This window comes from Colossoma macropomum, unplaced genomic scaffold (genome assembly GCF_904425465.1).
Source record: "Colossoma macropomum unplaced genomic scaffold, Colossoma_macropomum, whole genome shotgun sequence".
Taxonomy (NCBI): domain Eukaryota; kingdom Metazoa; phylum Chordata; class Actinopteri; order Characiformes; family Serrasalmidae; genus Colossoma; species Colossoma macropomum.
In genome coordinates, this window is record NW_023494800.1 from 29767469 (window position 1) to 29795441 (window position 27973).

Genomic DNA, 27973 nt, shown 5'->3' on the forward strand with positions numbered 1-27973 from the left:
TTGAATAGAAAATCCAAAATGTCCCAGGGGGCAACTCCCAGCCCACTGCGTTGTAGTCAGCTCTCTCCAGTCGACCAACAACTCTGTGGCTTCAGCCAAACAACCCCCTCCCACAACTATTCTCCCCCATGCATAAAACACTTGCCTTGCTTTCGGTAAAGCATTTTCTATGGCTCTTCTTTCTGAACCTAGGGGCCTCGCCCCTAACACTGGGGCATCCTGCTGCGAGCAAGGAAGTGTCCTCAGTCGCAATAGGGTCCTCGAGAGTAGCTGAGGGGGAAAACTCCTATTTCACACTGGGTAGGGTAGTCCTGTGTATCTGAGTCCTTACACTGTAACCCTTGGTGAGCCAGCATTCTGTAACACGTAGGGTGGTGAAGCAGACAAAGAGGCAGGGTACAAGTGCAAGTGTCTTTTATTAAAGTTCTTTCACAGAACATCCAGGTAACAGGCAAGCAAGGAAGGGGCATGGGGATCCATGAATGAACACAAAAACATGATAACAAATACAGAGAACTAAGAAAAACAAACAGACTATGAACACAAAGAAAAGACTAACACTAGACAAATGCAAAGAAATCACAGAGAAACAACCCCAAGAAAGCAACCATGAACAATTTAACAATGCTGGCTGGGGACCAAAGGAGACAAAGGTGTAAATATATAAGAAAACAAAGGCACATGGTGGTTTAAGCAAAAACGTATGGCACTGGGAAACAAGAAAGCCAAGGCTAAAACAGAGCAAGACAGGATGTTACACTAATGTAGTAGATGCAGGATGTAAGACAGGTGGCCTGAAGCCCAACATGTTCAATCGGTTTTTGGGATTATTCAGTATCTCAGGATGTAGCTACAGCTTAAAGGTTGTTGGGAATTCCTTAAATCGTTGCTATTATTATTTGTCTAATTATTACTGTAGCACATCATTTTGTTTCTAAAACAAAATTGTTTATTATAAATGTTATAGCAACACAGCCAAAAGGAGCTGGCTCGTACTTAATGAGGGAACACATCAGGTACTGTGTCCATTTGATAATAATCAGTGTTGTCTGTTTGGAGCGCTAGAGTTGATCGGCTTTTATCATGTCATAATCTTGATGACCGCTACATTCCCATATCTTTCAGCAGCAGAGAGGAAAAGTATCTTACCTTGAGACAGCTTGGTAACGTTGCAGAAATCCATTAGAGCCCAACTTTGAAATTTTCAAGGTTAAATTAAAAGGTACCAATGCATAAAAGTGAAGAGCAAAAAATAACTTTTTTTTTTTTTGCTTTCTGGTTCTGTTTAAAAAGGTCTGATGGGGAATAGTGTTCAAACTATTTTAACACTTCTCTCTTCTTCAGTAATTGCATAAAGCTGCATGCGCCTCCTTTCAGAAACAGCGCGTTTGCCACACCTTTTACCAGTAAAGACGACTCTTCAGTGCTGTGGGAGGGAGGAAATTTCAGGAAAGCCAAATGGATCACAATGGGTTTGTATTGGTGTTACTTAAAAGCGGAGCTTAATTTGTGGTGGAACCTCTCAAATTGAATGCGCTTCCTGCACCTCGTTTAAGTATAAAAACAAAAAAACAAACATTTTTTAACAGTTCTTCTGAAAGACGCCCTCATGGTTTTAAACGTCTTTGTCCCTGTGGTGACTTTTTTTTATGGAAGAAGACACATCATGAGCGAAATAAGTAGTCAACGCCATGACTGAGCACTTCCACCTGACCTAATCCCGTCCACGGGCAGGATGTGGCTTTCCATACCATTAGCATGATGTAAGATGAAAGGATATGTATGAGAGCTGGGTGTAGCTAATTATGTGTCGTATTTTACATGCTGTGTTTTACATTTTTTTCAAAACGATGGCAGAGACGTGTCCTGTTTTCCTGCAGAGCTAAAGGAGAAAACAGCAGCCTTCATACATAATGAAAATCAGAGAAAAACAGCTGCAGTTTCTTTGGAAAAATCGACTGTCCAGCTGAACCTCTAGAGAAAACTCAGGTTTGCAGTAGCCATTTTCCAGAGGACTGTTTTGTAAACTTAGCTCAAAAACATATGGGGTTGGCCACTAAACTTATTTTGAAGCTAGACACTGTTCCACCTATTTGTCCTGGGGACGCGGTGAGTCCTAGCAAACCGGTAAGTTTATTTTTATTATGAGTGCCTTTTTAGATGTAATAAATACTTAAAAGACCATCAGTAACATATTAACAACATATTGAATTAAGTTGCTTTTAACTTTATTTGGAGTGTCCTAGTTCATATCTGTAGATGTTGACCTGACAAGTCACTGAATATGTACCAGGTCTAATACAGACCATCTCATCAGCACAGACTGACCTTATCCAAAGATTTAGGGAAAAGTTTAAACTACTATATCATCCGCATAACATCCCACTTTGTAGTTCTCCTCCACCAATATGCAGATACCTTCTTTGTTTTTTAGCATAGCTAAGAGTTCATAACTGTAAGATATTTAGCCACAAGTTGCATCTCGAATAATGATGAAGCTACAAAATGAAGTGTTGCTTTCAATTTTGTGTAAACAGTAAACAGAGTAAATGTCTTTGTACTATTTAGAATTCAGTATAAGGTTGAAATGATTTGCACATCATTGCATTCAGTATTTATTTTCATTTTGCACAGCTTTCCACCTTTTTTGGAAACAGGGTTGTACTACATCCATCTCTGCATTCAAGTGTGGTCTTAACACCTGTTTATAAACATGCATTTGAACAGGACTGAGATATAATAGTATTTGGTCAAAGTGCTTTAAAATTAAACTTACCTTATAATTAATCTTACTTAATAACTTATCATACACACAATGAACAACATTTAGAACATTTAGAATTGATCATTCGATCATTTTGTTGTACAATTGCTAACACCAACATAGTAATTGTGTAATTGTATATTTTAAGTACAACATTGTAATAATATCATAAGCCATGATAAACCGTTAATTATTCACATGCTTAGTTGTAGATCATACCTCTCAGATTCACTTGGATGCTCGAATATAGGTAGTAGCATAGTGTGCAGATCAGACATGTATAAGCTGCTGTATAACAGATTAATTTACAGCGGCTACTGTTTTTAAAAGGAAACTGCAATAGATGACAGAACATTTCTACACCATTACGCTGGTGTACGTCCCACTTTTCTGGAGTGCTGACCTGCAGGGAGTCATTCAGGTGCACATACATTGTCATTGTCTGGTAAAGCATATTTCAGGTTTTCACTTTGCGGTCAGGAAAATCATCTGTGTTATTTTTCATTGGGCCAGTCAGCATAATCTAAAGAACAGAGGTGCTTCAATAAATGGCACCAACTACACTAAACAGCAACAAGATTACATGTATTAACAGTACTTAAGAGAATAATAAACATTACTAAACAGTTCAGTAGTATGGCAGGTAATCATTAAGGAAAGAAAAAGGAATAACATTATTCTAGATTCTGTGAAATAGTTTAAAATCATTAATAAATGCTTAGTGTCTCAATAACTAGTCATAGTAATGATAACTAGAACATTATTTTAGTTATTAAGTAGTTTAGTTAAGTAGTTTCTTAATGTGTAAATATAAATTGTGTGTATATATATATATATATATATATCATATGTAAAGTATACATTGATTATTACACATACTACGTAATAAAATCTAAAACAATATTCTGCTTACAATAGTAGAGTACATTATATGCCAGTATATACTAGTTATAATAGTTATTACTATTATTAGTTAATAATTAATTGAGACATTACTGACCATTTAGTAATGATTATGATCTACTTAGTAAAATAGTTAGTAGCTACTTAGTAATGTTAGTCTGTATGTCTGTCACTAAATAACCTCTTAAAATCCCAGCCTTATTACATACTAAGGCTTATTATTCAGTAACTACATTGTTAAGTTAAGATGTTAAGTTATGTTCCCTTTTTTATGAAGTATTACAACTCAAAATACATGGAGTGTCAGCCACAATGAAGCCCACGCTACCATACCTGATTCAGGCATTCGTTATTTGATCACGTCAGACTGTCCATTTATTCCGCTAATCTCGTGCTGCATTCAGATAATCTTTGTTTGGATGTTCCACCGTAGATGTTGTTGTGTTTGTTGGAAACATTGGAATTTCTCCTGTGACCTTTAAAGGTCTGGAGGAAACCATCATCTGTTTGGATGTACGTTCACTACGGCACATCAGCGAGTTCATCACATGATCTCTGAACTCCTCCAAGATAAAATAATACACAAACGGGTCCAGGCAGCTGTTCAGGCTGCCCAGACACAGAGCAACGATGTAGATACCATAGACGTCATTCTGAAGCTCTGCACCCAGGAGAGAAATGAACAATCAGCATGATGTTACTGGGAGTGAAGCAGACCAGGAACATCACCAGCACAGTAACCATGAGGATTATAGCCTTCCTTTTCTTATTATTGCTGCTGGCGCCAATTATGGACCTCCTGAGAGAGTGAAACGTCAGTAGATATGCTACTATACAGACCACACAGGGAACTCCATATCCCACAATGCCCATGGTCAAGACATATTTAACAGGGATTTGTGTTTGGTTGAAGCGAGTGACGTCATGGCAGGAGGTAATGTTGAAATTGATGACTTTAACGGTCTGGTCATACAGGTATAGCGGTACAGTGAGGAGCCAGACTACAATCCACACACAAACACATACACACACTGTTACACAGTTACTCAGTTTCTGAGAAAGTGGGTGGACAATCCCCCAGTAGTGCTGGACACTGATGCATGCTATGAAGATAGTGGAGCAGTACATATTCCCATAGAAAAACCCCACTAGGACTTTACACAGTGGCTCCCCGAAGATCCAGTCATTGCCGTTGAAGTGGTAGGAGATCTTCAGTGGTAGCCACACGATGAAGAGCAGGTCAGACAGCGCTAGATTGGCCATTAGGATGGACGCTGGATGCTTCTTCTTCATCCTGAAGAGGAACACCCAGACCGCCATGGTGTTGGTGGGCAACCCCACAATGAAGACGATGATGTAAACAAGAGGGAGGAAGACTGTGGTGAGGCTGCTGTGAAGAACTCTCACAGCAGTATCGCTCACATTCACACCCTGTTCATCCTCTGCCTTTGTTAAAAATGCTCCTGGTCAAAAACCAATAGGAGCTTCTGTAGAAAAAGAGAAAGACAGTAATGGTTAGAATGGCATTAAACGCTTCCACTATCAACAAGTGTGAACATAATTTTCTGTGATCTCTGTAAAACACCCTGCACATGGCAGTGTGAGTCCCAATACAGTCCTAATACAGTAAAGGCTCTAAATATTTTGTGGTACTTGTAAGCTACATGCAGGGCTGGAGTAGGTCTTGTTTGCTGACCAAAACTTACGTAATGCAGACCAGCCAAAGCTAAACTCTACCTGTATTTTCTCTGCTACACACACACCAAACATTGCTTTCCTCCAAAAAAGCCAACCAACAAATCCAGTCACTTTCCTTCTTTTCTAAATATTGATAATTGCTAAATTTCAACTAACAGCTAACTAACTATCAGATAAAGGCTAGTTAACCACATTGGTCAAATTATTTTAGCTTATCTCGCATCTTCCTCAAGTCCATTTTTCCTTTCCTTCTGTGTGCTAATACTAATTTTTTTTCCTACTTCTCGTCTTCAAAGTTGTGTGAGTACAAAGCGATGTCACAGGCAGTGCATCTGTGTGCCCTACATGTCCATAGACTGCCCCCCCTTACCATCCCAAAAATGAAAGATGAAAGAAAGAAAAAAAAAGGCTGGGGATCAGCACAAACTCCCTCCCGTCCAACCCCAACCATAGACGGGCCGACGATGGACAGATAAATAAACAAATCGGAAGATATGAGGTTTTTTGGCACCACCATTTTTCTGCATTTTTCCCACTGCTGTCCATCTACTCGTGATTTCTAAATGAAAATTGCTACATTGCTAAGCAATAGAAGCAGTAATGCGCTCTGTAGAGCACAGCTTTTTCTGTCAGCCCCAGACATCCACCTGAGGATGGGGCCACTGAATTGACCTCTTTATTCCAACAAAAATATATTTGGTAACATAATTTTTTTTTATTTATATTTCATTTATTATAAAATTGTTTATATGCATCAATCTAAACATTTTTTTCCTAGATTTGCAAATGAATATGGTTGTTTTTTAATAGAAATATACATCTATCACTGCATTCATCAAAAAAGTCTCAGTCCTTTGACATTGTCTTCTTCTATTTTCTAATATAGTGGATGGAGGATGTAAGACAGGTGATCTCAAGCCCAACATGTTAAATCGATTTTGGGTTTATTCAGTATCTGAAGATATTATTTAAATTTGAGCAAATCTACAGCTTAAAGTTCATTGGAATTTCCTTAGATTATTGCTGTTATTGTTTAATTATTCTAATTATTACTGTAGCACATGATTTTGTTTCTGAATCAACGTTGTTCATTATAACTGTTATAGCAACACATCCAGTCGATACAGCCAATAAGAGCTGGCTCGTGCTTAATGAGGGAACACATCAGGTATCCATAGGTGTCCATATGATAATGATCAGTGATACCTGCTTGAGAGAGACAGAGTAGGTTGGCTTTTATCATATCATAATCTTACTTGGTGACTGATTCCCATATCTTTCAGCAGCATTGAGAAAACGTATCTTACCTTTAGACAGGTTGGTAAGGATGAACAAATCCATCAGAGCCCAACTCTGAATTTTCATGAGCAAATTCAAAGGTACTGGTTCTGTTAAGAAAGGTTTGAGGGGGAATAATGTTCAAGCTATTTTCACACTTTTTTCTTCTTCACTGACTGCCTGAAGCTGTATGCGCCTCCTTTCAACAACAATGTGTGGGCCACGCCTGTTCCAGTAAAGATGGTTTTCCAGCGCTGTTGTTTTGCAGTTAATTGTCTCTAAGTAAGAGAGGGAGAAAACAGCAGGAAAGCCAAATGGATAATAATGGATTTATGTTGTTACTTAAAAGCGGAGCTTAATTTGCGGTGGAGCCTTTCAAATTGAATCAGCTTTCCGCACCTCGTTCAAATCTTTTTTTAACACTTTCCATTGAAAATCATGTTTTTAAACTTCTTTGTCCATGTGGGCACTTTTTATGCAAGAAGACACATCATGAGTGTAATAAGTAGTCAATGTCATGGCTGAGTATTTCCGCTTTGAAACTTCAGTGCACCAGTGACAATTCTGACAGCCAGGGTTTCATATATCACAAACCTAAGGACCCAATCCCGTCCACTGGCAGGGTGTGACTGTCCATATCATTAGCATGATGTTAGGTGAAAGAAGGTGTGTCAGAGTTTATATTACCAAAGGATCTGAAAATCAGAGACAAACAGGTGCAGTTTATTTGGAAAAACCATCTCAGCCAAACATCCAGAGAAAACTCGGGTTTGCAGTAGCCATTTTCCAGAGGGCTGTTTTGTATTTTGACTGTTTTCTATTTTGAAGTTTGCCACAAATCTTATTTCGATTCTAGACACTGTTCTATCCATTTCTCCTGGGGACTCAGCAAGTACGAGCCAACCGGTAAGTTTATTTTTCTTGTTTTTTATCCGTTGATTGTTGTCACATTCCAAGCTCCGCCCACCTCTCCCCTACATTTTTCTTTGCTGGACTTCTGATTACCGACCCCACCTTCCTTCACTTGGACCTCATCAGTCCTTGGTTTCAAAAGCTCACTTGTGACTTTTAGTCTCTGACATTTTAACTAGATTCCAATCCAGGTTTTGCCTTCTAGATTTGAACTTTGTCAGCACCTTTGGGATTTGTAAGCCTGCCTTTTCAACTTTGTTATGTTTGCTGTTTTTTTTGACTTGGACTGCATATTTTTGTCTGCTCCTAAAAGCCACTGCATTTGCATCCAGCCTCCTATGAAGGCAGGGACTAGCCATCCTAAGGATATTGTTACTGCCATGGCAGAACAAGGCAGACTCCTGGGTGATCACCACAAGAAGCTGGAGGGTCTCAGCTGCATCATGGAGGAAGTGGTTAGAATGCTACAACAACTCATCCTTCCCACCAGTCTCTCTGCTGTTGTTGGCCCTCCTCAGGCTACTTAAGCTGAGCAGCAACCATTGCCTATGGCTCCCCATCAGCATAACATAACGGAGGATAAACCCTCCCTGTCAGATAAGTTGATGGAACAGCATCTAGATATAAAGGGTTTCTGCAGTGTTCTCTATATTTTACACACCTTTTTTAGCCCCTACTACTGATACCATTAAGATTGCCACCATTATGTCTCTTCTCACTGGTAGGGCATTAGAATGGGCTACAGCAGTATGGGAGAAAGGTGGTGACATTTTTTTTCCTGTGACAGTTTTATCACAGTGATATAAAGGCTGGAATGAGTCAGAACTCAGAATTTTTGAAGGGGCTTAAGAGAAAAAATACAAACTGAATTAACGTGTCGTGATGACAAACTGCAATCTGCCCAGATAATCTGCTATGTGAGAGACACAAACCTTTGCTTTTGCTATTGCTGCTTCAGTTAGGGCTGAATCGGTTCCAGAACCCATGCAACTTGGTATCACCTGGCTGTCCTCTAGTGAGTAGTGTCTACAGCTACAACCCCATTTCCAAAAAAGTTGGGATGCTGTGCAAAATGTAAATAAAAACAAAATGCAATGATGTCCAAATCATTTAAACTCTAAATTTCATTAAAAATAATAGAAAGACAAAAATGTTAAAAGAGAAATTTTATTGTTTTTTGAAAAATATGCCCATTTTCAATTTGATGCCAACAACATGTCCCAAAAAAGTTGGGATGGGTGCTGGTAAAGTTGTGTAATGCTAAAAAACACCTGGTGGTTAACTGGCAACATGTCAGTAACATAATTGGGTATAAAAAGCATCCCAGATAGGCTTTCAGAAGTAAAGATGAGGAGGGGTTCACCACTCTGTGGAAGATTGCATGAGCAAAAAGTGCAACAATTCAAGAATAACGTTTTTCAACGTAAAATAGCAATGAACTTTTGCTTTTCATCATCTACAGTAAAATATCATTAACAGATTCAGAGACAAGGCCAAAAAACAGTATTTGCTGGCCGTGATCTTTGGGCCCTCAAGCAGCACTGCATTAAAAACAGATATGTTTCTGTAGTGGAAATCACTGCATGGGCTCAGGAACACCTCTGAAAACCACTGTCTGTGAAAGACAAGTTAAAACTCTAAAACACAAAGAAGAAACCATACAGACAACCATACCAGAAACACTCCCACCTTCTCTGGGCCCAAGCTCATTTAAAATGGACTGAGGGAAAGTGGAAAAGTGTCCCATGGTCTGACAAATCAATATTTGAAATTCTTTTTGGAAATCATGGACACTGTGTCCTCTGAGCTAAAGACCACTCAGCTTGTTACCAGTGCACAGTTCAAAAGCCAGTATTCATGATGAAATGTGGGTGCATTAGTGCACATGGCATGGGTGACGTGCATATCTGTGAAGGCACCATTAATGCAGAATGATATGTACATGATTTGGCAACATATGTTGCCATCTGGACAACGTCTTTTTCAGGGAAGGCCTTGATTATTTCAGCAAGGTGCTAAACTGATCTGTCTGCAGTCTAGACCTGACACCACTGAAAACATTTGGTGCATTATGAAGTGAAAAATACGACAAAGGAGACCCCGAACTGTTGAGCAGCTGAAATCCTGTAACTCGCCCATTTCTGTTCAAGCCATGGACTGTCAATCTGTGGGCAAAGGCCCGGTCACACAAATTACTGATTCACTCCTCATTACTGGGAGCTGGGCATCAGGAAAGGCTACCTTTTTTAGTTGCACGCACCCCAGTTCACAAACTTATTTTAGTGTTCCCTTGGCAGAAAATGCACAACCCCATCACATCCGGGCAACAAGAGGACATCATAGCCTGGCTTGCCTCAAGTTCTCTTCTGCATGTACTTCTGTAGACAGTCCACAGATTCTAGAACAGCCTGATATTTCCCTGGTCTGTCACGGTCTGCTTGAGGTTTTTAGCAAAACTAAGGCAACATGACATTGGCAGGAGTTACTGGCAGGCAAACTGGCTCTTGAGGAGTGGAGGCATTGGCTGGAGGGGGCCCAGTGAGTCTTCATTGTGTTAACTGACCACAAGAACCTGGAGTATCTAAGTTCACCCAAAAGACTCTATCCAAGACAAGCAAGGTGGGCTCTTTTCTTGACTTGTGTCAAATTCAGTACACAGACCTAAGTCAAAGAATTTAAAGGCAGACACCTTTTCCTCAGTGTGTGAGACACAAACTATTGGTCTGGGCCCATATAGCCTTGGGACTGGGACATCAAAGCATTAACTGTACCAAACAATTGCTATCAGAAAAGTATTGGTGGCAATCCTTGCATGATGACATCACATGGTATGTGCCATTTCAAAGTCACCCACACAGGTTCCAGCAGGTTACTTCATGCCCTTGCCTATATTACAGACTCCATGTTCACATGGATCCATAGATTTTGTCACAGATCAACCCAGTTTTTCCAAGTTATCTCACTTTATTCCATTTGCAAATCTTCCTAGTGCCTTCCAAGTGGTCCTCTGCTGTTTCAGTATACCAGATGATATTGTGTCTGATAAGGGGTCCCTAGTTCACTTTGAGTGTGGAGAGTGTTTTTGATCAACTGTCATGACCAACCTAATGAATGGGCAAAATTCCTACCATTGGCAGAGTACGCCCAGAACTTAATTCACCACTGTTCCACAGGTATGACTACATTCCAATGTAATCTGGGGTTTTAGCCACCATTACATCCCTGGAATGTAAGCGCTGAGGAGTGAGCCACATAAACTATGCCACATACAAACAAGGGCTTTATAGGGCATAAGAGAAAAATACAAACTAAAATATAGCCGCAAGTGGCAATGAGCGGGTTCAAGCATGCAACAGCAGTATGGGCCCTTCTGCAGGTTTAGCCAATTAGGCCTAAAAAGGCCTCAAGCTTTTCGTTTAGCCCATTAGGCCTAAAAGGCCTCAAGCTGTGGGTCTTATTTATAGGCAGAGTGAATAAAACTGAAAGGAAGTCAGTTCATTAAAAGGCCTTCAGTTGCCATAAACAATGATCAGAGGTCTTTAAACACATTATAGGTTTATATTCATATGTACTGATCTACACTGGTTTGTAGAACATCCAAGAGGTTGTCAACATAGATGTCAAAACTACATGATTAATGGCAGCATTTGTCACATAGTAGCACTTGCACAGTGGATTGGTTCTATATTTAAGCCATTGATTTGATGTAGGCCATAAAGAGGCCCAATGCACTCATAAGAGGCCCTATTGGTGTGAGGAGCTCAGTGAAAGTGGGTCAGAATTAGTGAAAAGGCCACAGTATGGTATCATTCTTGATCAGGGACCATATCCAAAGACGTTCACCAAGTTTTGGTCAGAATGACCTTTTGACCTCTGTATAATAAGTCTTTATATAGTGAAATCGTTGAATGAATAAGCCAAAATAAAAGACAAGCAGTGCAACTTTTGACACAACATGTGATTAGAAAGTTGTTCATGTAAGTGAACTGAGTCACATGGCACTAATTGTTTATATGTCGACCTTGTAATAACATTGTAATAGCATTTTAATTGATTTTTAAGTGTTTTGGAGTGCTAAAGCGCCCCCTAAAGGCCAATCTGGACCAAATTTGGCAGACACCATTACAGTCCAAATTTGTAAACATCCTTAAAGTTTGGAGATAATCAGACCAATGACTGTTGAGTTATAGCAAATCAAGCTAGCAATGCCATGTTTGCAGTAATTAATTGATTGATCCTCAATACACTCAGTGGAACAGTCAAAATCTTTTTGATAATTATTGAGGATCAGTGTCTTCTGAATCTTATGGTACTAACTTGATGAAAATTGGCAAAAATTCCATAGACTAGTTCGCAAGAATAGGTTTTTCACATTATGCAAATTAGCTCGAAAATTAAGGGGGTGGGGCAAAAATTGCACTTATTCAGCAAGTCTCAAGGAATCAGCAGAAAAAAGAATTTTGTCTCTATCTCACTCTGATCAAAAGTTACAGGCAAAAATATGAGTAAAGTTGAAAAAGATGAAAAGTTGAAACATAGGGCTAAAGTAAAGTATGAGCTCAGTGAAAGTAGGTCAGCATTAGTGAAAAGGCCACAATATGGTATGATTCTTGATCAGGGACCATATCGAAAGATGTTTACCAAATTTTGGTCAGACTGACCTTTTGACCTTTGTATAATAAGCCTTCGTATAATGTAGTCTTCGAATGAATAAGCCAAATACCAGACAAACAGTACAATTTGTGGCAGAACATGTACTTAGAAAGTTGTTCATGTGAGTGACCTGAGTCGTATGGCACCATTTGTTTATCTGTCGACCTTGTAATAACATTGTAATAGCATTTTGATTTTTAAGTGTTTTGGAGTGCTAAAGCACCCCCTAAAGGCCAATCTGGACCAAAATTGGCAGACACCATTACAGTCCAAATATGTAAAAGTCCTTATAGTTTGGACATGATCTGACTAATGACTGTTGAGTTATAGCTAATCAAGCTAACAATGCCATGGTTGCAGTAATTAATTGATTGATCCACACGACCCTGAGTAGAAAAGTCAAAATGTTTTTGATAATTATTTACCTAGATATGCCAACGAATTTTTCCAGACCAAGTTCGAAAAAGATTGGATCAAAATCCAGGGACTAGTTCGAAAAGTAGGCTTTTTAAACAGTTACTGATTACAAAAAAAAACTATGCACTTTTGTAATAAATATGCATTTGCAAAATTGTTTGGAATAACATACTACATATGATACACAATGATGTTCAAGCAAACTTGTAATAAAATAGTAATAATATGTAATAATATGTTAATTTATTACAGTGGTCAATTTTTTTCAAACGTGATTAGTTGTTAGAAAGTGGCTATATGTAGAGATCATTCAAGTTTCATTATGATTGGTCAATGTTAAGCCTGTCAAAAGCATGCTAAATGCTGATTGTCCGATGGTGACCATATACTTCAATGAATCAAATTGTCCTTATGGATTCACTTATAGTCTGGCCAACAGATGGTATCCACAAAGTTTCAGCCTGATCAGATGTAGGGATGCTGAGTAACAGCCATGTAGCATTAACTCTGCCCCTGATGACATATGCGCACAAAAATTGAACAGCTACCTCAGAATCTTCTCCCAAATGTGTCTGTCAAGTTTGGCTGAAGGGTTGTCGAGTTACAGAATTTTAAATTAATTCTGAATTATTTTGAATTTATCCAGAAGGGTTCATTTGCATATGGCAGCCATGTTGTTTAGAAAAGTCAAAATGTTTTTGATAATTATTGAGGTTCAGGCTCTTCTGAATTTTTTGACACCAAAAACATGAGGATCGGGCAAAAATTGTAGGACTAGTTCGCAAAAGTAGGTTTCGCATATTATGTAAATAAGCTCAAAATCTAAGTGGGTGGAGCTAAATGGTCCAAATGGCAAAGTTGTTTGTTTGGACCCAAGGAACTAGGAAAAAAATATGGCTTGTCTGGCAAAAATCTTGTTTAGGAGTTATAGACCCAAACGCGTTGACTTGTGGTCGACTGGGCTGATTCCTTGCGCCTGAGTAGCAGGAGGGACTACTACCTATTGACCAAGTTTCAAGTCTCTAGGACTTACGGTTTGGGCTGTGCGTTCCGTTTCAGGGAAGAAAAAGAATATGAAGAAAAATCTTGACAATTACAATAGGGTTCAATGCATTGCATCCTTGAACCCTAATTAGTGTGTCGTGATGACAAACTGTCCCTGGATGGACTCTTTAAGACCGCAATCTGCCTAGATAATCTGCTATGTGAGAGACACAAACCTTTGCTTTTGCTACTGCTGCTTCAGTTAGGGCTGAATCAGTTCCAGAACCCATGCAACTTGGTATCACCTGGCTGTCCTCTAGTGGGTACCGGCAGTGTCTACAGCTACAACCCCATTTCCAAAGAAGTTGGGATGCTGTGCAAAATGTAAATAAAAAACAAAATGGGTAGTTAGCCACATAAACTATGCCACATATAAACAACAGTTGCCCCCTAATTTCCGTGTCTTACCATCTTTTCATGTTTCCCTCCTTAGGCCAGTGGTTCCTGGTCCCTTGGCAGAGGCTGTCCCCTCCACTGGAGGTTGGTGGTGCTCCGGCCTATATAGTGTGCTGTCCTGGATTCTATAAGGCTTGGGGGCTGTCTTCAGTACCTTGTGGACTGAGAAGTGGTCTTGGTGGGCGGCTGGGGACATCCTCGACCCCGATCTCATCAGGGATTTTCATCGACATCGTCCTGATCAACCAGCACCACACCTGGCCCAGCACACACTTGTTTTGCAGTTGGAGCCACTCCTGGAGAGGGGGGTAATGTCACATCCCAAGCTCCTCCCACCACTCTCCCATGTTCAGCTTCACCGGACTTCTAATTATTGCCCCCGCCTTCCTTCACCTGGACCTCATCATTTGCATCTGGTCTCCTTTGCTTGTGACAACTGTGCATGAAAAATCTATGAGGCTGAAGCCAGCTTCTTATTCATGAGCGTCTTGTTCAAATTAGTGTAGAGCGACATCTAAGCAACTTTTAAGGCATTAGGGGATTCGTCTCTTGGAAATAGCTTTAAAATATATAATTTTGATGAACAGAGATGAGGTTTTAAGGGTTTCATCAATGCCTGGAGAGGGTCATCGAACATGTCTTCATAAAGTCCCATTTCCACAATGAGAATAAATCAATAAATTCCCAGTAAAAGTTGTTACGAGACAAAACTTTTATGAAACATTCTGTTGTTACATTCTATTTTTGTGCAGCAAGGCAGAGTTTCCATGAGATTTGGAGACCTTACAGAATATATTATTCTCTGGAATCATCAGCCTGACAAGTTCTAATAATCCTTGACCTGCTAAACCCTGCTGTAAATAGTCAATAAAGGCAGGAACTGGAAGGGACTCCAAACCTTTGCATGAAACATCTGGCATCTGCTTCTCTAATTTCCAGTGGACGATGCTAAGCTAACATTGCTAACAAATGCTGGACTTTCACCAAACCTATCTCCAAAAATACATGCCAAAATCAGAAATTATTTGCTTCAGGAATCTATCAAAAATCTATACAAATACATTAAGAAAACAGCTTTCTAAAACAGCATGGATAGACATTGTTCAAAGATTTAAGCAAAATTTAAACTACGATATCACATGCATAACACCCGGCTTTGTGGTTCCTATGCCACTACGTAGATACCACGTTTATTTTCAGCATAGCTAAGGCTTCATAACTGTAAGACGTTTAGCTAGAAGATGCATCTCATACAATGATAAAGCTGCAAAATGAGGTGTTGCATTTTGTAGGAACAGTAAACAGAACAAACTGTGAAAACTGTGTTTGACCGATCAGTAGAGCTTTATTTTACTGTAAAGGAGGATTATTTTATTTTTACCTACAAATCTGATTCAGCTGTGGAGTCACAACAGGACAGTAAAAGAACCGCATGTTGCTGACCACTGCCCTATGCAAAGAAGTTCATTTTTTTTATTGTATAGTCTAAAGTAAGTCATACCATATTCTAAGCCACAGCGATAAATCTGCACAAATAAAGAAGATCTGGATGCATTTTGGACAGGTTGAGAGATGAGTTTTGGGCATGTATTCAGTTGTTAGCAATGTTAGCCTAGCATCTCCGGCTGTAAACTAGAGAAACATATGCTAGACACAAATCATGCCTTGGCTGATTGGCTGCATCTGGGGTAACTGATAAATCATGATAATTTGATTTTTCACCAAACTATTCCTTTAATTCAGTCTAAAACACAGAAAAGTTACCATGCAGCTAAATTGACTGCCTTTCATAGTATGAAACTGACTCATGAGAAGCTAATGAAGAGATATTATCAACGCCTGCCTCATCTTTGTGTGCTATCTTCTCCATATCTTTTAGGATTCCCCTGGTCTGACAACTAGTCCCACTCCAAGTCTGACCATCTCTAATTTACTTACTGGAAATAATCCTTAACATTACAGAGATCCTGTGGGAACATCATTTCATGGGCACATCTGTGCAGCCAGTCCCATCCAGATAGTTCTTACGAGGAGTTATTGACGGAGAATGCTTAGTGCCACATAAATTGATTGTTTATTGTTGATACTTTAATTGTTTAGTGATGTAATATAACATCTTCTGATAATGCAGTTATACTGCATGAATCAATTTGCTAACCATAAAACACAACAGACTGTGTCATCTTTCATCATCTACAGTACTTAGCAAAGCAATATGAGACTAAACCCAGTAGCGGCAATGACTTCTGGTTTATGATCTCACAAAGAATGTTTCCAGGTTCCGGACAAAGTGCCAGCTTCACAAAACCTAATAAATGTATCTGCAGTTAAATAGTTTTACAACTTTCTGTACTGGTTGCTGTAAGATTACTCTGTGCATAGTGTTTATGATGAGCAGCCAATAACGTGAAACATGGAGAGAAACCTTTAATTTCAGCAGAGGATCAAGAAATCATACTACGGAAACATGAATAATATAAAGCAATACGGACAAAAAAGCAGCACTGCTGCCAATGTCATCATGTTGATGGTGTTGATAGTGATAGGATATTTACATTTAGTTAAGACTGGCATATAATTCTTTTAATATTGGCTAATATTTATATGTATTTAAGACTGGCAAATTGTCATGAAATAATAGCCAAATGGTTGCAGTACAATAATTTGGTTGTGTATTGATTTGTGTACTATAAAACATATTAATAGCTGATGATATGCAGCAAATTTCCAAGACATGCAACCTTAAAAGGACCAGCTGGGTCCACCTCCATCCGAAGGTTGGTCCTGATTTGGTCCAAGGGCTGTTTCTGATCCTGGCTTTGAGCAGGGTAAGCATGCAGTATAAGGTGTGATGGCAAGTCGTTGGGAATGGAGGATGAATCCAGAAGTGTGATAGGTGCCAAATCCTACTAAGGAAGAAGTTGGACACCCTATGACCTAATCGCTGGTATTTTTCGCTTTGACTGAAATAACCTCAATTAGACGTTTCCTGTAACCGTCTACCAGTCTCTGACATTGACTGGGGGAAAGTTTTTCCCACTCCTCCGTGCAAAATTCTTTCAGCTGTGTGGTGTTTGAAGGGTTCCTTGCCTGCACAGCCCGTTTCAAATCACCCCACAGAATTTCAGTAGGATTAAGATCCAGGGTTTGACTTTACCTCAAGCATTTGTAATGGATTCTATGATGGAGAGCTTGCCAGGCCCTGCTTCAGCAAAGCAGCCCCAAACCATGACACTTCCACCTCCATGCTTCACAGTTGGTATGAGCCAAAGCTTTTCTTGTTGCACACCTCCCATGAAAATCAAACTTGTGCAGTCTCTTTCTGATCATAGATGCTTGTACTTCATTGTAGGTCATTTTAGGATCATTGGAGACTTCTTCACACAACTTGCAGACCGCTCTGGGGCTGAACTTGCTAGGATGGCCTGACCTGGCCATGTTAGCATTTGTTTTAACCCTTAGAACCCAATGATTTTGGGGGGTAATTTTTTGGTATTTTGGGTCAATTACACTTACAATTACATACAATTGTATTTACATGAAATAGTCACACATGCCGTATGTTGTTATTTTCAGGAGATCCTGGGGTACTCTGATATACCATTATTTGACCTATAAATGCTAACAGAAATCTGATTACTTTAAGAATTTGGCTATTTTTATAAAAAATTACCTGGCATCTGCAAAATTTTGTAAATTGCAAGCATTTTGGTGATTCATTCTATTGGTCATTATAGGTGAAAACAAACAATTAGCATAGGGACAACCATGTTTTTTATTCATTTTCTGTCTACTAGGATTTGTTCTGATTCCTGATACACAGCAAGGCAGACTTTACTTTTTAATTATGAATTGAGTTGCATATTCAATATCAGATATTTTTCATTCTCAAGATCAAAGTAAACTGAAAGACAAAATATTGTTAATTATAGCAATAAGAACTGTAAGATTATTCAACTGATCTTTTTAAATTTCCTGCATAATTAAATAGTTAAGATGTAAACAAAGTCATTCAGAGTGGTTATTGTGAAATGGCCTGTTCTAGAGAAACTTACTGAGTCAGAACTGTTCACAGTGGTGGTGATAGGAACCAGACGTCCACCTCTAAAAGCTCCCTCACAGAAAGTTCCTACATGAAATGGTTATGAATTCACTACCTGATGACTGAGACACTGTTTTATGATCGTTTTGAGAAGATTTTAGCCTTAAAATCCATTCATGGTAGAGCGATACATACAGGGCCATTAGGGGGGTCAAAATGTGGAAAAAAAGGAAACTTTTTCACATTTTATTCCATCATCAACATTCCATATAAACTCAGAAGACATGTTTAGGTTCACTGGTGGTTTTGGACAGTAAATAAGGTGTTTACGTTTGTGTTGTAATCATGGCGACCCCTGGTTCCTATCACCGTATCTGAGTCTCTACAATTCAGCAGTGAAGAGAACGGGAAAGTAGCTTACCTGGAGGGATGGTAAAGTTAGATCAATTCAAAATCACTGAAGTTTTAAGGTTAAATCCAAAGGTGTGGATATATACGAGTAAGACTTTGTCTCTTTGGCTCTGTTCAGTAAAGTTTGAAGTCTGATAGCATCTTCACTGATTGTGGGAAGCAGTGTGCACTCTCTTTATATAGTTTGTGCATTCCACAACGGTTTCCGGTGAAGAGAGCTTTCCAGGGGTGGGTGGTTGCCATTAAGCTTAATCTTAAATTGGAGAGGGAGATAAAATCGAGTGGGCACAGAATCTGGTCTGCTGGATGAAAGACAGGCCCTCACTGATGCACTGTGTTCTGAGCCTGTACTGCTTAGTCCATTTAACCATTTAAAGAGCAGGAGGATGCCTCAGCTGTTGCAATTGGAGCTGTCTTGATCTAAAGAGTGTAAAGAATATCCTGTATTATGTCTGGGCTGTAAGCTACTGCTGCACAAAACACGTTAATCTACAGTAAGTGGACCTTGGAGAGTCTCTGGTGCTTCATGAACCACAAGGCACTAACATGGATGAACACAATGAAGAACCAGAACTCATGGATCTATAGGTGGCACCCAGGGCTGAAACTAGGACCAGAATTTTAGTGAGGTCCATTTTGCAGAAATGTGACCTACATCCCATACTGATTAACTACCAAATATGAGTATTAAACCATTTTTTTTTTTTTTACAAAATCCTTGTTTCTTTTTTACCCATTCATAACTGTTATGCCCCTTTTCTTTCATTTGTTCTTCCCATCCCTCCATTCTTCCATAAACTGCTATTACTTTTCCACAAACTGATTTGACTCCAGTTACCCTGTTTAAAGTTTACTTAATTTAATAACTTAACTATTTATTTCTATGTTTAGCTTCAGCTGAAAATACATACTGAAACCTACACTACATAAATGATAGTTTCAAATTGATTTTATTTCATTTACCCATCTCTCTCTCTCTCTCTCTCTCTCTCTCTCTCTCCCTGCTTGTCTCTTTTGCATCTCTGTCCTCACTGATTACTGTAAAAGCAAACATTAAACATATGTTACACAAGGCTGTCTGTATTAAACCCCAGCTAACGGGAAAGGCAGCTACTCAGTTAATGAGACAACACACAGCCTAATGTACCTTCTGATTTCTCAATAATGTTAGCTACAGCTACTATACCATCAATATGCTGGTTAGCAGTGAACTTTCTCATGCCGGTTATTCTATATGTTATGTGTAGGTAACAAAACCCAGCTTTAATTTCTCATCTAATCACTAATATAGCTGACTATGGAGCCTGCAGCCTAAACTGAGCAGCTACTGGAGCTGGACTAAAGTGTGCTGATTTAGCTAGCAACATTGTGAGCACTCCAAATAAATAAATGAATAATTGAGTTTGCATTTTAAAAGTATAATATGTAAATTATGCTCATAAACTCTTCCATTTTTACCACAGCGATGTTATATGTTAGCCTATAGCATGTGTGCTGCATATCTGAACATCTCAAGGAGTCAAAGTTACTCTGGTTCTCTGGGCAGCGTAGCGTCTCAAACACAGATGAACAGAGCGGGCAGTTCAGTCAAGGGCCGAACCACAGCTGAGGTCAGCTGAGAACCTCTCACTGCTCTCTGTGCAGCTTTTTCATAAAACACTTCAGAGACTTCCGAGGATCTCCAGGTCCTGATGTTAGTCTTGAACATGCCAGGTTACTATTTGGAAAATTTAGAACATAAGTAAGCACCCAAGGGAAGGTAGGCTGGGAAGAATGACTACACAGAGATGGGAGGTTAAACAAGGTGGAAGGACACACCCAATATGCCACCAACGGCCAATAGGAATGATGCAAGTTTTACTCAAGGTTGCATTGACTGAGCATTCATCAAGTAAAGCTGAGAAGTCTTAACAAACTAAACTAAACTGCAAGAGGTTGATTTAAATCAAAGATCCCATCTTAATGTCCAAAGTTGTCAATAGTTACACGAAAAGCATAAGTCCAAATCATTTGAATGTAAACCCAACCCTGTCTGTACCTGTAAAGTCAACTTAAATAAAAATAGTGAACGTAAAACACTTGAATAAAGTTACCTTAACTCAAAATATGCTAACAAATGATTTTACTCAAAATGACTGAATTACTCAACAATTCATTTTTGAGTTGGTTTGAATTTATCAGATTAAGTTATTCCAACTTTCTGTAGTATTTAAGTTGTGTTAACTTTGGTCAAATACTCTTCAGTCTGTAGGACTTATGCAAATGAATTGATCTCAACTAACTTTACCTAAGTAACTACGGATTATACAAGAACTAGTAAGTGTTACTAGATTTGATACAGATGAGTAAAGTAAACCCAAAAAATTAAGTGAGTGCAATTGTTACATTTTACAGTGTGTGTCCTTATAGCTAGCTACGACCATGGTGGCACCTTGCACTCCGGCCATTCATCTTCCATCTCTGTCATAGGAAAGGAACTCAGAATAGCCTGGTGGACCTCTGCTCATGATTGCCCCACTGGCAGTCCAGGAGATGTGGTGGTTGATGTGACAAAATCGATCTTTGTTTAGTCTTATTCTCCCTAGTTATTTCATCCTACGTATATATCCCTGCTGTGCCTCTGTTTTAGTGCTACCTACTCCCCAGTATCCTCCTTATTTCATGCTAGATTGGTAACCTCAGTGTCACTTTTTTACTGGGCTTCCTTGTCAGAAGCAGACATTTCTTATATGTTTACACAGCTGTCAGCATTTCGGCTTTGAATTGGCTTCCTAATTACAGTCCCAGGGCAAGCTGGTTGGTTGATGTTAGAAGGTCTTGTGCTTGTGTGTATTTAGTGAATGTATTTATGGTAGAGTAATATGATAAGGTTGTGTTTGTGATGTTTGCCAACTCCTACTCTCTGGATGGTTTGTCCCTGTTCAGTTTAACCACCGGGGGAGTGCTATAAAAGGAGATGTTCTCTCATTGTTTAGAGAGTGAGGGCAGACTACTCAACTTTACATTAAGGGTCACAAATGAAAGATTATGTTGTTAATAAGTTATTAACTACTCATTATTTATACATAGAGGAATTTAGATATCAGTTCCTAGTCAAGTCTGAATCACGAATTCATAACATACTCAGTAGTAAAAATGATGACTTCACTGGGAGAGGCACAAAGTCATAATCAATTAATAATGATCAATCAGTTGATTAATTGGCAGATATTATTAAAGGGACTTACACAAAAAGTACTAGTTAAGTACTAGTTAGGTCTTACGTTCCTTCTTTATATGAACACACTGACCAGTTCATTAGCAGCAAAATAAGCAGTAGTTAAGCTATGAAATAACTACAAACTATCAGTGTATTCAGTTAATAAACACTAAATACTTAATGAATAAGAAAGTAATGCTTAATGAATCATTAACTAGTATATAAAATACACACACACACACACTAACACCACACACACACACACACACACACACACACACACACACACTATCAAAGCTGCTTATTCTTCTGGGTTGCAGGTGGAGCTGGAGCCTATGTACACATCCCTGTTGCTGGAACAACCTCGTATCTCCAAAATGGTAACTTTACAGGAGAAAGAAAAAACCTACTTTATTTCAATGTAAGTCAATGGAACCAGACTTTTTTCCAAGTAATTTTGGTCGTTTCTTTTGGTCCATTAATCATGAAATTTACACACAATGTAAAGAGCAACAGGCATTTTCAAATTATGTCAAATTATGCCTTGCGCCTTCCTGTGTTTTCGATGTCTGCGGTTCCGTACGGATGCAGGCAGTGCATCGCTATGAGTGAATTAGCACGAAACCTAGTAGCTGCAATCCTAAATAATGAGGAGATAATTAACCGTATTCAGTACCGTTCTACTGATGAAGAAGTTTATTCACTGTTTTATCGTGGAAGGCCAAATGCAGTGACCCCCCACAGGTCAGGCAATTCTTGTTTATCAGACAAGCGTTAATGCAGAAAGAAGCACGCCTTTCACCTCACAGGAGCTCCCCACAACAACCCCTACCTACAATCTTCGCCCATTCACTCGGAAGGGCCCAAGACAGAGGAGGTAAGAACAGAACTGAATGCATAAAGTTTTAGTTCATCACGAATCAGCTAAACCCAGAACTATCAGAGATGCTGTACATGTGTTAACTGTAACAATAAAATATGTTGAAAAATGTAGATATTTAACAATTCGAGTCCCATACGCTGCGTGTAGCTAACATTTCTAAAGAGCAAGCCACTGAAGAACAGGGTAAAGGGGGGCTAACAAAGTATGCAGAGAAACAGATGGACTACAGTCTGTAACTGTAGAACTACAAAGTGCACCTATATAGTAAGTGGAGCTGATAAAATGGACAATGAGTGTAGAAACAAGGAGGTGGTCATAATGTTATGCCTGATTGGTGTGTGTGTATATATATATATATATATATATATATATATACACTGTATAGTTCTCTTTTTTCATTGTTTTATAATTTAATAATTTCTGTTTAAGTTTTATTCCATTTTTATTTCATTTTATTCTATCTATTTTTGTTAGCTTACTTCTATGTGTACTTTGTGTTTATGTGTATGTAAAATTATAGTGTTATCTCATATACAGTGTGCTATTCATTCCCTCAGGTTACAAATTTTGATGCCATGCCACAACAAACTAGTTGAGCCATCCCTTACATCCAGGCAGACTTTGAGTGGAGAACTTGTGAAAAAACTGTTTCATCAGAAGTCCATTTATGTCCGGCCTGACAAGGTCATTTTAATTGAGGAAAAACTATCTGTAAGTAATGCTGTAGATTTCCAGAAATGTATATGGCAGTACTGTATTTTACACTGGCTGTCTTTAAGCACTGTTACTTGCAGTTTGCTTTGACATATTATATAGTCTACTGGCTCCATGAAGTTTGTTCATTTTGTCTGTTCCTTTTGACAGTCATCTTCAGATGGATGCAGTAGATTCAAGATTCAAGAGTTTTATTGTCATATGCACAGCAGATACAGTCTTAGAAAAAAGATTTAAAGTATAAGAATATATTAAATACACTGAATAAATATAAATAAATATAAATACACTAAAAACAAAAAAGTAAAAAAGTACAGTTATAAATGCAAAGTTGAAAGAAAAATTAAAGTTACATGTGCGTTTATTCAAGTATGTAGAGCAGCAGTTCAGAAAGTGCATGTTGCAAGTAACAGATGTAAACAGTAGTATTCTGACAGCAGCAGTACAGTGTTTGTAAGGTGCAGTTATTGAGCGCAAAGTCAGCCAAAAGTTAAACCAGTTCAGAGTGTAGTGACTGATGTGTTCACAAGCCTGATAGCCTGTGAACAGAAACTGTAGCACACAGGCAGCTGTGATTTTGCAGAAATATCAGGCAGTGACAAATGTGGTAAATATTTTTTCTCTACATGTATCTACAAAGAAACTGAAACTTTAATGATGTTCATTCTGTGTTTGTTTCTGTGTTTACACTGTTTAGCTATGTTAAGTCTTTTTAAACCACATTCAGATTTATTTTAAGTAATTCTTTGTACTGAAATAAACTATACTAGTTTAAATCTACAGCAAAATGCATGCAGTGTCCAAGTCCAAAATGTGTTCTGATGCTCATTCTCATATAAGTTAGAAGTTATTTAGAAGTTAAACTTCACTCTAGTTCCATTTTCTAACAGTCCTTGGTAGGGAGCCTGATATTTCAAAAGAGGTTGTCTCAGCCATCTCCACTGTTGAAGCCCAGCCCCTCAACAGTAAAACCCCTTCCATCTCTGGTGGTGATCAAGTTATCTGGTGTGTCGCCACCCAAGATGTTTGCACTGATGCACCTGCCATCTCAGCTGATACCCTCACCATGTCACATGTAATCACTATTGATGAGTCGGTCACCTTGTTCACTGGAACCTCTACCATCCTCATGGCTTGTTGACAGGTCCTGCTGTCAATGCTAGTGCTGACATGCATTGCTTTTCTGCTAATAAGGCCTCTGGTATGTCCCATGGTCACACCCAAACTAGTGCATCTGGCACTAATTCATTCAGTACATCATACAGGTTTGTACATTTCTGTCTCTTTACATGCAGTATTTTCATGGTTCAGTTTTTATATCAGTGGGTCTTGTTTACAATAAATTTTGTATTAGAATAGATTTACTTGGTACTAGATGATTGTATCCCTTATTTTTAGACACTTAAGTAATGCACTGTCCATTCAAGAACAATTAAGTTATTAGACCATCAAGGAAGTTCTTAGTTTGTGTCAACATCATATATTTGAACCATAACAATGTCCAATATGAAATATTGCATATTTCATCTTGTAGCACATACCTTGACCTATTTGAGGAAGAATACCACTCTGATGACCCTGATCTCCAGGAAGCCAGTTCAAGGTCTTTAGATTCCAGCGTAAACGAGAAGCGAGTAGAAGAGATGACATAAAATTGAATTATTTAAATTGTAATGCATGATAGCAGTAACGTCTAGACTTGTAGCAAGATGAATAAGCAAGCTGCAAGTTCCTGAATGAAACAGAAATATCTGTATTTATGTATCAACAATATAGTTTTTTATGTGATAACTAATCATTTCTGTGGTCATTTTGTCACCAATATATTTTTTAAATCATGGTGTAAAATGTCTCAGAGTGAAGATTCCCCATAATGCTATAACATGCATTATATTTCATGTGTGTGTTATTTATCACAAAAGGTTTTTTAAATGGATTTAAATAAATATTAATTACAATCCAAAATTATTACCATTACTGTTGACCCTAACTATGACGTATTTGTTTATTTTTTTTATTGTTTAGTCATTTAAAGATGACCTTGGAGAGAATAATAGAACAGATGGCTTCTAGAGTAACTAATGACAGCACTGTATGCTTCAATATCATAATAAGAAATGTGTGGGATGGAGCATTCAGAACCATGGGCAGATCCAATTTTTCACCTGAGAAGAGGGTAGATGTTACATTTACTGATGACTATGGAACATCTGAGGGAGCCGTGGACAATGGAGGACCCACTCGGGAGTTTTTCCGGTTGTGTCCACATGAAATCAAGGACAAAATTGGCATCTCTGAGGGTCCACCTAATGCTGAAGTCCTCACATGCAACTCTAAAGGTACTTATGATTAGAGTGATTCATATTGGTGTGAGAGGCCACTTTTGGATTTCTTTTTTATTAATAAATACATTATTTGAAATGATTTGTGAGGAAAAGTACGAAATTTTCTGCTTTTGTTTTTATAATACTTTTTGGAGACAGGAAATTTAGCAATTAATACCATGATTAAAAAATAATACTAAGTTCTCACAAAGTTGGGTGGCATTGTAACATTTAAAATTTAGTCGTCTCCAATTCCACCCGCTAGTTAGGACTCCCCCAATTACACGATGCTATGAACACTAGGAGGGTGAAGGCTAACACAGGCTTCCTCCGAGACCTGTGAAGCCAGCCGCCGCATCTTTTCAAACTGCCGCTAACGTAACGTCATTGGACAGCTGAGGAAAGCGCCAATCGCCAGATCTGTTATGTCAGCTAAGAGACGCCTGCGCTGACTAGCATCGCGTTGAGTGATGGGGGGAGGTATGATACTCAATTACCCTATCAAAATACCAGTAGACATAGTAATTTAAGCGTGTTTTATGTTTTTTCAGTTGAAAACGATGTCTCTCTGGAGGACGTTCTTGTTTTCTTCACTGGATCTGACAGCGTTCCTGCCCTGGGTTTCTCACCAAAGCCACCAAAGTTCATCACCCATTCCTGATTTCCAGTGGCCACTACATGTGAAAATATTCTTTGCATACCAGTTCATGCAGAATACACTGCTTTCAAATCTGACAGGAATTTTGCCATATGCAATTCACCAGGATTTGGAAGAGCGGTGAGAGGTAATGGTATGGAGGGCTTGTGGGCTTGTAGGCTTGTCAGGTCATTATCAGGATGTTTTTTTTTTATTTTGTTTTTTTTTGTTTTTTTTGGTTTTTATATAATTGCTGTTCATTTTCTTATTTCTTGAGACAAAAATTCAGCATTTACTGTAATTAAGACATGAAGAAAGAGCTTGAGTCATAATCAAGATGTTTTTTTTATTTTTTTTTTTACATTATTTCTGTTCATTTTGTTATTTCCTGAAAGCCTCAGCATTTACTGTAATTAAGACATGAAGAAATATACAGTAAAAATAATTTATGTGTTTGGTTGCATAAGAAGATATACGTCAAGCCATGGTTTAGTGTTTTGGATTTAATAATGGGAACTTGGTGAATATTTAAGTTGATAAGCACATGGTTTCAGTTAAAAGTAACAATGTTTACATTCAGTTTGCATTGGGAGTCCAAAGCTTTTCCAAAAGAGCCTTATCTCTGTATAACTACATCAGCTGGCTTGCCCCGTCTTGTTTCTTAAACATAACAATATGACTATTTGGGCTGGACTGCTTTTGCTGTGCTATGGCAGATGGTTACCTCCCTATGGGTTGTGGTATGGCCTTTCTACAAATAAGTGGATCTATGTTCCTACTTTGTCTATTTGTCCTTTTAGTAACGATTGTGGCAGGATATGTGCATCCCAGACTTTACATGAACATGACTGAATAGTCTCTGATGCTGAGGAAGTTGAAGCATTCCAACTGTCCACAGTTGCAGTGGGGAGCTGCTTTCCATTGTCCTTAAGCTGAGGTGGTTCCACTGGCTTACAAATTCATCCACAGATCTGTTTATTCTTGGAAGGTAAACACGGAGAAGAGCCCTACTGTGAAGTACGTCAGTGCTATTTAAAACTCCAGTATTTTCCATAGAGAGGAAAAGGTCTTTAAAGTATGCTGACACCACCCTGTTTAGATCTGCCCACAATCGTTCAATTCTTTGTTTATGTACACTACGTCCAACCATAAAACTTCCTCTGTTTGTCCCTCGATTCTCAATCATATAACGTGCAATGTCAATATTCTCACTACCAGCATCACCCCTGACATGATGCAGGAGTCCAAACAAACCAACAGCACCCTGGAAAAGCTGCAAAGCAGTTGATGCTCTGTTGTCTGTGCAACATCTCGGGTAGGTAATGCAGCGACTGTAGCCATCAACTCCTCCGTGGAACACAAATCCCCATGGATTTAACTTGTGGTTTGTGTCAATATGCCTGGAATAAAAAGAAATGAGTCCATCATAAACCACATTTGATGTACATCAAAATGTAACTTATTTGGTATTTTTCATACCAGATAGACTATTTCTACTGTAAAACCTGACAAGCTGATCTTGTTTTAAAAAATCCAGGAAACCGACTGCCTTGAAAAAAGTGAGTAAATAGGACTATTTAGTCTTAACTTTAGGCTGATAGTTATATTTACTTACCTTTTTAAGGCAATTGGTTTCCTAGAATTTTTAAGTAAGATCAACTTGTCAGGATTTACAGTGCAGTAATAAAACTGTTACAA

The 27973-nt window shown here is 38.6% G+C and overlaps 1 pseudogene; it reads right to left on the minus strand.

The window, feature by feature from the left end:
- Positions 1 to 4050: 4050 nt before the first annotated feature.
- Positions 4051 to 14298, minus strand: LOC118819749 (annotated as a pseudogene).
- Positions 14299 to 27973: the final 13675 nt, after the last annotated feature.